Here is an 11,688-nt window from a genome sequence, read left to right as displayed (position 1 = left end):
ACCCCCAACTAGACATCTATGAATAGGGGCCGTCCATAAATGACGTCACGCGATTTTGGCCGATTTTTGCTCCCCCCCCTCGTCACACGGCGTCACAAAAAGTCAGACCCCCTTCAAATATGACGTCACTAGGCTCTGCCCCCCCCCCCCAACCATATTTTCATTTTGAAACTAAAACATGCTTCAAATCACTTTAAACTATTGTCATTGTAGTGCGTATTTTACGTGGTGCTGCACTTATAGGAGAAACATTTATTTAAAAGGAGGCATTAGAAAGCTGAAATTTAGCATAAAATTCATTTACAAATATTCAACGCCTAAATAAAACTGCAGATGTTCAGAATATTATATTGAAATTTTCTTATGATTATACATTTTTTTAGGTAATTATAACTATAAAAAAGAGTTGAAATTTTGTAGTAGAAAGAAGCAAAATGGAGAGTACAATTATAACAATCACATATTCATTCCACAGAATGAAAAGTCCTGGTAGAATCATTAGAATCAAAATGTTTATTAACAATAATTCTAATTTTTTATTAATTTATGTTTCTCCATTTTCCCATGGATAAGCAAAATGCTCCTTCATGGAATAAATAAAAAGGTGACCTTAGTAAATATAAATAATCGAATAGTTATTAATGAAAATTAATCAAAATTAGTGTTGTTATAACAATTCTATTTAATTAAGTTTATTTTAAGTTGCGCATTTTGATGTGACGTCACATTTATCAAAACCCCCTCCACCCCTCGTCACACATCGTCACAAATGTCTGACCCCCCTCCCTCCCCCTAGGTGCGAGACGTCATTTATGTACGGCCCCAAAATAGCTTCATAGTTCATCGTATTCCTCCAATATAAATAAAGATTCTAATTTCACTTGACTCGAGTGTGAATGCAAGTTGACAGAAGCCCGTGACTGTTGGCGCGACGGCTGCAAAGCATCTGTGACCCCAAATTACACTCCGTCTGCCTTTGCAGACAAGTGGTCATTGACCACATTCCGACCGCGACGCGTTACAACCTGTCGCCCGACAACGACGTGCCAGAGAAGGAGGAGAGCAGCCTGTTCTGCTGGGGCCTTTTTTGTGGGAAGGGGTCACGTCGGTCAGCGGCGGATAAAGCCCTCCTCAAGGCGCAGAGAAAGCTCGCCAAGACCCAGATGAGGGCGCGCCAGGTCCTGGAGGAGCTGTGGCGGGACGCCGCCGCGGTCGATGCCGCCAAGGAGCGGAAGGAGGAGAAGGAGAACATGGAAGGAGATGTCAAGAAGGCGCTCGGCAGATGGAGGCGCACGATGGACTTATCTGGCAAGGGTAGGAGACCAGGTGAGGAGATTGAGTTCAGCTCGCGATGAGAGACTCGCCCAGTCTAAGGTGTTGCTAAACACGTGATGTTGATTCTAAATGTGGAGGGAAAAACCGGAGGACCGTGAGAAAAATATACGTGACCACAGGGAGAGAGACATGCAATTTCCCAATATACAACAGGCATCAGGGTCGGGATAAAGGTAAGACATGTTGAAGCAGTGCCTTTAATGCGGACAGAGGCTCTCGTCCAAACGGTTTTGAAAGTCGTTCTGCGATGCCACCTTCTCGGGCGCTGCGAGTGCGCGTGAGTCACGAGGGGGGTGGTCCTTTTGTCGCAGGAACAACCGCCCGGCGAGAGATTGACCGGGATGCGCTGATCGAGCTCGTGGATGAGGCGATGAGCTTCCACCCCGTCCACACTGCGGACGCGCTGCTCCTCGAGGGAAGCAGCAACAGTGTGCACACGAGCCACGCCAGCATCAGCATCGACATGTACGTCGGCTGTGGTAGCAGCTTCTGCAAAAGCAACAGCAGCAGCGGCAGCAGCAGTGGCGCCAGCAGCGGGGGCAGCAGTGGCTACCTGCCACAGTCTGAGTCCGAGATGTTAACAGACTCCACGCCCCCCATCGATACAGATGATGATGGCCTCCTCAAGGACGACCCTTGTGCCCCTCCACCTCTCGAAATGGTGAATATAACTCTGTATCTCGCCAATTACACATATGCATGTTTATGTTTTTTATTTCAAGGCCACAGTATCGTTGATGAGTGTGAGTTAATGTTTCTTCTCGAGAGGCAAACTATCACCGGGACGTCGTGACGAATGGCACTTGGGCAAGTGGCCCGTGTCCATATGTTCACCGCGTGCTGATTTCCTATTCTCCCTACTGCAGGAACTCGTGAACCCGGACACCACGGTCGTGGATGCAAGTGGTGTGCTGTACCTTGACCGGGGCACTTCCTGCAAGCCACGGCTAGCTGATTGGAAGTTTGGCCATGAATCGGTAGGGAGTGACTTGCATATGCAAACACATACAGAACTGTAAAAAAGACAAAGATCCCCTACAGAGCCTAAAAGACTTTTGGAGCAAGTGCTGTTAGCAAGCATCTATGAAGGCCGTCATTGTGGCACACAAGGGGGTAGGTGGCCAACACTACGCCCGGCCGCCATTGTCTTCCCAATGACAATGTTGACACACTTCACTAAGTACTTATTTGAGGCTCAGTCGACTTCGGGAAGCCCCAGGACCCATTCAGATAATCGTCACTGGTATTGTCCATAAGCGGCCATAGAAGTCGGGTCACCGGGTTAGTAGAGCAGTGCCCTATCCGCTACACTACTGCTCTGCACGTACATACACACACGTACAAGTACCAACATATGCGTACACACACATGAAATGACAGCCATGTTAAGGTGTTCGCTGTGAAGCCCAGAGCATGGGTTTCGGATGTGCGAGCGAATCGCTCGTTTGCCTCGGGCGTTCTCGACGAGTTAATGTCCATGGCGGTCTCCTTCACAGGCCTCCCAGCCCCGGGAGGGAGATGTTTCCCCATTGTATGAGAATCAGCAGCCACCGGGGTTCGTGCAGCATAAGGACGGCCACAGGTGAGACGCACGCGCGCATACACACAAACGAACGCACGGTCACGAGAGCATCGCCGTTCACACCCGACGCCACATCCCGTCCAGGCACGGACACGGGACCTCTATCGGCCTCACCCCCGCGCCGTACCCCTCCTGCTGCTGGGGGGTACCAACGGACTCTGCGGCTTGACGCTTTTTTTCTTCCGCAGATTTATCAACGTTGCGCCTTTCGCCAGCCAACCGTGGTAAGCAGGCACGAGCGTCCGCCCCACCCCGACCCCGCTGCCTGCGAGATGGGAGATTGAGCGTGCTGCTGGTTCGGCACCTCCTGTGAACACGGTTCTTCCGCTGGGGAACTCTGGGAGATCGCTCCTCATCCTCCTCTGTGGACTATTTGTCAACATGGACCCTCATGAGAGGAAAACCTCTTCAATCCGGACGGATGTTTGGGATAGCCCCTCTTTTGATAGTGCATGTATTACTAATTTGTAGGCTTTCGCGACCAATATCCATAATATAGGTTTTTTGGGGTTAGATCACGTAAATATAAATCTGTCGTTAAACCCGCCACCACCTGACAAAGCCAATTGGTTTATCATGTAAACAGAACATGCCAATTTGTTACTAGTACAGCACACCAGTGTGTTGGAGAGCAAATCCACAACATTTACAATCTGAGTACGACGTTTCACCAGTTATTACAACTAGCTTCATCATCATGAAGCTACCACCTGTTTTGGTTGATGACGTCACTTGTGAGTGCTTCTTGTACGAAGGGTGGGGGGGATTAATGAATGCATATACATTTTAATGGGTATCCATTGCCAGCTGCGTTATATATATATATATATGGTAATTATCAACATACATTATGTGTGCACATTATGCATGCACATTGTTCTTGAACTGCCTGTAGTTTGCGAGCAATCAATGAGTACGTGTTATTGTCTGTGTACAGGTAATCCCCATTTATGTATGGTGACCTCTAGACATGCATTTAAACAATGTATTATTTGATGATTCGCTTCTTAGCAGCACTAAGCCTGTAGCTATCGGAATGTTTACAATTATTTTTCTCAATTTCGATGGATTATTTAATTAGTCTTGGCAGGTAGTAACTAGTTTTGCACAGACCTTCGAAATGATCATAATCACTTGAGTGTCATTGTTGGCATGCGTATTCTGCCACTGCTGACAGTTGTATTTGGGAGTATTTGATATTGATTTTGTGTTCTTTTGGTCGTGCTGATGATTCGTCATGTCTGCCCAATATAGCATTTGGCACAAGTGCAATTAATCCGTTGCAAACTTTCTGTTGAATGCTTCGTTAATAAATCTTCAGTACTAGATATTAGTTTATGTATTTTATGTACCATTCCAAATCTGACTCGGATGTTTTTTTTCCCAAAAATATCTACTACTACTAAAATACCGAACATCAACTAGCCAGATATTTGGAAAAACAAAACATCCGAATCAGAGTTGGCACAGTACATAAAATACAAAAACTAATAGCTGGTACTAAAGATGTATTAACGAATCTTGATTTGAAGCTTTCGTGACTGCAGGAATCCATATACTTTTGGTTCTTTCGGTAAAGTCACGTAGTTAGAAATCAAATTAAACAAATTACGAAGTTTCGGGCGCCACACAAGCGTCCGTCATCAGGTGGGACAACCACAGCAAGAAAACATTTGCTGAAGTGGGCGAGAGAGCTGCCGTGGCAAGAGGTTATATAGGTAAGAAAAGGGGGAGCAGCAAAGGGGGAGAGAGAGAGGGGGGGGGGGTGCGTGAGCGTTCGGGGGAGAGAGGACATGAGGTGGGGGGGGGGGAAGTGGGCGAGGCTGGAAGTGGAAAGCTGGGGATGCGGGGAGAAATTAACTCGGAAAAATAGGCTAGTACCCGACAGATATGATGGAAACAACCATACACAGTTAAGGTTTTACCTGGTTAATAACATCCTTCCAATGAGTGCTCCATTTGTATCCATCTCGGTTGAAGTTATGTTTATATATCTGGATGGCTTCATGAACAAACGTTTTATAGTAGCCAGAAGGTTTGCAGAGTACCTTGGTCTCGGAAATACCAATATCATGCGAGCCCACAGCGTTATAACAAAGGTCAGCCACGGCAGAGGTATTGGTTCTGCCTTGTGTTCGCGAACACAGTCCGAGACATGTCGTTTCGTTTCCCCAATGTAACTGCTACCACAGGTACAACTAGATTTGTAAACTCCAGGATATTGCATGTCAGGAATGACATCCTTCACAGATGGGATTAGATCACTGATTTTGTGTACTGTATTGAATCGGACTTGGATCTTGTGTTTGTTTAATATATTGAAAATCTGTTTGGTAACACCTGCTATGTATGGTAACGTGATGGTTTTGATCGGCTTCTCAGGGGGTTGTTTGACCATGGTTGGAGAAACAGCTTTGCGAATAATGCGGTCTGAGTAGCCATTCATCTTGAGGGCCTGGTGTACGTGTTCCAGTTCACTGGCTAGGTGGTGTCGGTGGTAAATGCAGTTGGCCTTATTGTGTAGTGTTTTGATGAGAATTCTGTGCCGGATGGGGGTGGGAATCAGGTTTCAGATAGGAATCTGTGTGGGTGGCTTTCCTGTAGACAGTGTCCCAACGAGCCGTCAAGTCTCTTCTCAAACAAAGCATCCAGGAATGGTAGCTTACCATCCTTCTCCGCTTCCATGGTGAATTTGATGGATGGGTGTATGGAATTGATGTGGTTGAGAAATTGGTTCAATGCTGGCAGGCCAAATACCGAGAGTGTCCACAATGAAGGACGTAGGGTGGATGTCTGGATGGCATCTGTTTCAAATTTCTCCGTGAAAACATTTGCAATCACTGGTGATAAGGGGAAACCTTCATTTTGTTTGTAGAAAGTACCATTCCAGGTGTAGTAAGTATTGGTAAGGCAGTGCCTAACCAGAGTAGGTACATCAGGATTCAGTCCATGTTGGACTAAGTCTTCAATTATTGCTAAGGTGTCTGGTACAGGAACCTTGGTGAACAGAGAAACTACATCAAAGCTGACGAGCAATTCATCTGGGGACAGTGAAATGCCCTTGATTAGAGAGCCCAATTGAGCTGAGTTATGTACTGCTGAGGTGGTCTTGTCCGTGAATGGAAGCAAGGTATCAGATGGATAACGGGCCAGTTTGTAGGTAGGTGAGTTGATAGTGGAAACGATGGGCCGAAGTGGAGTACCTTCTTTATGGAATTTTGGAAGACCATAGAATCTGGGTGGTCTAGTAGCAGAATGTTTTAGGGAGAGCCGTTTGAATGGCTCTATTAGAGGAGTTGAACTGGTAATGATATTGTTGGTTTTTGTAGCCAGGCGGTTGGTAGGATCTTTGTTGATTTTGGTGTAACTTCCATCATTTAGAAGGTCCTGGATTTTGTTGTTGTATGTGGTTTTATCCATGATGACAGGAGCATTGCCCTTGTCGGCTGAGAGGATGACTATCTCATCTCTCTTTTTCAATTTGGCGAGTTCAGAGTGCTCGTCTTTGCTGATGTTACTAATGGGTTTCTTAGCATTTTTAAGGATGGTGGCAATTTCAGATTTTGCCACGTCTGTCGGGATGTGTCCCAAGCATTTGAGGGCTACATCTACCTGGGAAATTCTATAATCCACTGGGATGTGTTTGGGGGTGACAGCAAATTTCATCCCTCTAGCTAGTACCGATTTTAGGCTATCGGAGATTGTGCTGCTACTCTGATTGATAACAGTCTTGTTAACATCTAGCTTTTTAATGTGTGGATCTGATTTCTTTTTTGACAAGTTATTGAATTTAGCAATAAGGTTAACCTTTCATTTGGAGGACATTGTTGCGACAGAAGAAGCAGTCATGTTATCTACAAGGTTCCAATCAAATGCGGACATTTAATCTGTTAATGTTAAGTGTGATTGTAGGAGACATTTGTCTAAATTATCAAGTTCAAGACGGAGTAGTCTTATCCTCTCTGAGATTTAAGAAAGGCTAGCTCTGAATTAGATCCATTTGGTGTTAGGAGTAGTGACAAGGTAATACCGACCACAGTGTAAATGTGGTCGGTATTACCTTGTTGTCGCAGCATCTCTTCAGAAAGGTGAAATACTCGATCATGTGAGCCACCTTGTCTCGTAGTCTGTTAAAAGCTCTAACAGATGTGTGAAAACCCTCCCCGTAGAGGTGGTTCAATCTTGATTCGTGACTGCAGGCATCCATACTCGTACACTCACATCTGCTTCTGTCACTTCTCCTAACGCCAACTAATCTTATTCACAGCTAGCCTTTCTCTAATCTCAGAGAGGATAAGACTACTCCATCTTGAACTTGATAATTTAAACAAATATACACCAGGCCCTCAAGATGAATGGGTACTCGGACCGAATTATTCCCAAAGCTGTTTTTCCAACCATGGAGAAACAACCCCCTGAGAAGCCGATCAAAACCATCGCGTTACCATACATAGCAGGTGTTACCAAAAATATTTCGAAAATCTTAAACAAACACAAGATCCAGGTCCGATTCAATACAGTACACAAAATCTGTGATCTAATCCCATCTGTGAAGGATGTCATTCCCGACATGCAATATCCTGGAGTTTACAAATTTGCGGTAGCAGTTACATTGGGGAAACAAAACGACATCTCTCGGACCATGTTCGCGAACACAAGGCAGATCTGTAACACGGCAGAAAACCAATACCTCTGCCATGGCTGACCTTTGTTATAATGCTGTGGGCTCGCATGATAATATTTTTTCCGAGACCAAGGTACTCTGCAAACCTTCCAGCTACTATCAAAGGTTAGTTCATGAAGCCATTCAGATATATAAACGTAGACATAACTTCAATCGAGAAGATGGATACAAATTGAGCAATCATTGGAAGGATGTTATTAACCAGGTAAAACCTTAACTCTTTATGGCTGTTTATCTGCCGGGTACTTGCCTATTTTCCGAGATAATTTCTCCCCGCATCCCCAGCTTTCCCAGCTTTCCCAGCCTCCCACTTCCAGCCCTGCCCACTCCCCCCCCTCGCTCTGGCCTCACATCCTTTCTCCCCCGAGCACTCACGCAGCGCCCCCCCCCCCCTCTCTCTATCTCTCTTTCCCCCCTTTCTCCTCCCCCCTTTCTTACCTATATAATCTCTTGCCACGGAAGCTCTCTTGCCCACTTCAGCAAATGTTTTCTTGCTGTGGTTGTCCCACCTGATGACGGACGCTTGTGTTGCGCCCGAAACTTCGTGATTTGTTTTATTTTATATTATTTCTAACTACGTGACTTTACCGAAACAACCAAAGACTATATTGATTCTTGCGGTCACGAAAACTTCAAATCAAGATTCGGTAATACATCTTTAGTACCAGATATTAGTTTTTGTATTTTTTGTACTGTGCCAACTCTGATTCGGATGTTTTGTTATTCCAAAAATCTGGCTAGTTGATGTACAGTATTTTAGTAGTTTAAATTACTTGGTCAGTTTCAACTCGTGTTATTAATTAAAACTATTCAAAATACCGTACATTGTGGGAGTAATGGATAAAATTTGTGAGATTTTTGGAAAAACAAAACATCCGAGTCAGATTTGGCATGGTACATTAAATACATAAACTAATATCTGGTACTGAAGATTTATTAACGAAGCATTTAACAGAAGGTGTGTAACGGATTAATTGCACTTGTGTCCAATGCTATGTTGAGCAGACAGGAAGAATGATCAGCACGAGACTAAAAGAAGACCAAAGAAATACTCCCAAATACAACTGTCAGCAGTGGCAGAACACGCATGCCAACAAGGACACTCATTGACGTTCTGTGCAAGACTAGTTACTACTGGCCAAGACTAATTAGAGAATCTATCGAAATGGAGATAAATACAAATAATTAATAATAAAGGTTTTTGGGTTAGATCGCGTTATTTATAAATGTGTCGTAACCCTCCACCACCCGACACAGCCGAACAGTAAAAAATGTCATGTTGACAAAAGACAAATAGTCGTGAACTATGTGACTTTTGTCAACGTGACTCAATTTTGGTAGAGGGTTACGACACATTTATAAATAACGCGATGTAACCCAAAAACCTTTTTTATGAATAATATTGTTCGCGAAAGCCTACGTGTTAAATACAAATAATCTTAACCATTCGGATAGCTACAGCCTTAGCGCTGCTCAGAAATGAATCTTCAAATAATTGTTTAAATGCATGCCTATACAGGTCAGCATACATGAATGGGGATCAACTGTATGCAGACAATACCAGGTGCTGTTATTTTATTGCACTCAAACGACAGGACGTACAAGAATAATGTGCATGCATAATGTACGTTGATTAACATATAAATAACCCAACAGGCAATGGATACCCCCATTGTTATTCATATGCATACATTAATCCTCCCCCTTCACACAAGAGCTCACAAGTGACATCATCACATCTATCCCTCTTTAAGGAATGAAACAGGAGGATTTATACACAAATCTGGCTGTCGCCTGACGAAGCTATTTGTAATTACTGGCTAAACGGCGTATTCAGATTGTAAATGTTGTTGATTTGCTCTCCAACACACCGGTGTGCTGTACTAGTAATGAATTGGCATGTTCTGTTTACTTGACAAACCTTACCGTGTCAGGTTGTGGCGTGTTCCACGACACATTTATATTTACGCAATCTTCTTCTTCCTAGCGTTGTTCCCGCTGTGGCACAGGGTCCTCTTTTCGGCATTGTCTTCTCCATTTGGCTCGGTCCAGGGCATCTTCGGGGGATGCGTTGACCGTCTTCATGTCTTCCTTTATTCGATCCATCCATCGCTTCTTCGGACGTCCGCGTGGACGGCAGCCCTCTGGCTCAATACGCATGGCAGTCTTGGCCACTGATGACTCTTCACTTCGCATCACATGGCTGTACCACCAAAGCCTTGCCTGAAGCATCTTGTCCGCAATGGGGGCCACACCAAGTTGCTTCCGAACGTCTTCGTTCATTACACGATCCCATCGAGTCAGTCCAAGGCTCCATCTGAGCATCCTCATCTCCATGGTATGGAGGGCTTGTTCGTGTACAGTTGTGGCTGGCCAGCACTCGGATCCATAGAGTGCCACCGGTCGGACGATGGTCTTGTAAATTTTTCCCTTCAGCCTATCCGGCATTTTCCGATCACAGAGGACTCTGGTGACTTGCCTCCACTTCATCCATGCCGCATTGACTCGTGACCTCACATCAGTCGTGATGCTTCCATCTGAGCTGATGCTGGAGCCCAGGTACTTAAAGTCCGTCACTTTCTTCAGATCTTCTCCGTCAATGCTGATGGTGCCGTCGGTTTGGGGGCCACACTCCATATACTCCGTCTTTTTGATGTTGAACCTCATCCCGTTTTCGTCCAAACGTTCCTTCCACAGGCGCGATTGTCTTTCCACATCTCCTCTCTCTTCATCTGAGAGGAGGACGTCATCCGCATAGAGAATTGACCATGGCAGGGGCGTGTGCAGGTCGGCAGTGATCGTGTCCATGCACAGGATAAACAGGAGTGGTGACAGGGCCGATCCTTGGTGCACTCCAACGCTGATGGGAAATGGCGGTGATATGCCCACTGCACACCTGACTGCACTGGTGACGTTCTTGTATAAGAGTTGCACCCAATGCACGTAGGTTTCAGGGACTCCATGGGATCGAAGCGAGTGCCAGATGAGGTCGTGGGGGACCCTGTCAAATGCCTTTTCAAGGTCGAGGAACGACACGTGCACAGCTTGGTTCTTCTCTCTGTGCCTCTCCAGCAGGAGCCTCGCCGCGAATATGGCGTCCGTAGTGCCACATCCTTTAACGAAGCCGCATTGGTTGGGTGATAGGGTGATGATGTTTCTAATCCTCGTGTCCAAAACTCGCTCAAAGATCTTCATCGCATGACACAGGAGCCGGATTGACCTGTAATTCGAGCATTCTGCCACGTCCCCTTTACCCTTCCAAATTGGAACCGTCGTGCTGGTCGACCAGGCTTCTGGGACCTCACCGGTGCTCGTGATGGTGCTGAAGAGCTGGGTAAGGAGGGCAGCACCCTGCCTGCCAAGGATCTTCCAGGCCTCAGCAGGGATATCGTACGGGCCAGTCGCTTTCCCATTCTTCATTATCTTGATAGCTTGTTCCACTTCGATGATGGTGATAGGCAAAACGGGACCGAGGACGTGTTCAGCGCTAATAATCGGTGGGTGGGGAAATTCCTGGTTGCAGATTCCAGAGAAGTAGTCGCTCCAGCATTGAAGGATGGCAGGCGGGTCTCTGAGAGCGCTGTGATTCTCATCCTTTATGCATTTAACCTGACCAATATCCTGAGTCGAACGATGGCGCGCCTCTGCCAGTCGATAGATCTTATTGGCACCATCTTGTGTGTCCAGTTCGACATACAGTTGGTCGTATTGAGCTAATTTCACCGCTGCTACTACTCGCTTCGCTGCCGATTTGCAGTTTCTGTAGTACTCTTAGGTTTTTTCGGTAAAGTCACGTAGGTAAAAAAATTTAATTAATAAAAGTAAAATAAAACAAATTAAAAAATTCACGACGTTTCGGAAGCAACACAAGCCTCCGTCTTCAGGTGGAACCGTCACAGCCACGACAGCTGTATCAAGTACTTGTGTTGCTTCCGAAACGTCGTGAATTGTTTAATTTCTTTTATTTTACTTTTATTAATTTAAATTTTTTACCTACGTGACTTTACCGAAAAAACCTAAGAGTATGAATCATTGCAGTCACGAAAGCTTCAAATCTAGAATTAGTTTCTGCAGTGTTGGTAATCCA

The sequence above is a fragment of the Lampetra fluviatilis genome, chromosome 16 (assembly GCF_964198595.1).
Source record: "Lampetra fluviatilis chromosome 16, kcLamFluv1.1, whole genome shotgun sequence".
NCBI lineage: Eukaryota > Metazoa > Chordata > Hyperoartia > Petromyzontiformes > Petromyzontidae > Lampetra > Lampetra fluviatilis.
This window is presented reverse-complemented; position numbering follows the sequence as displayed.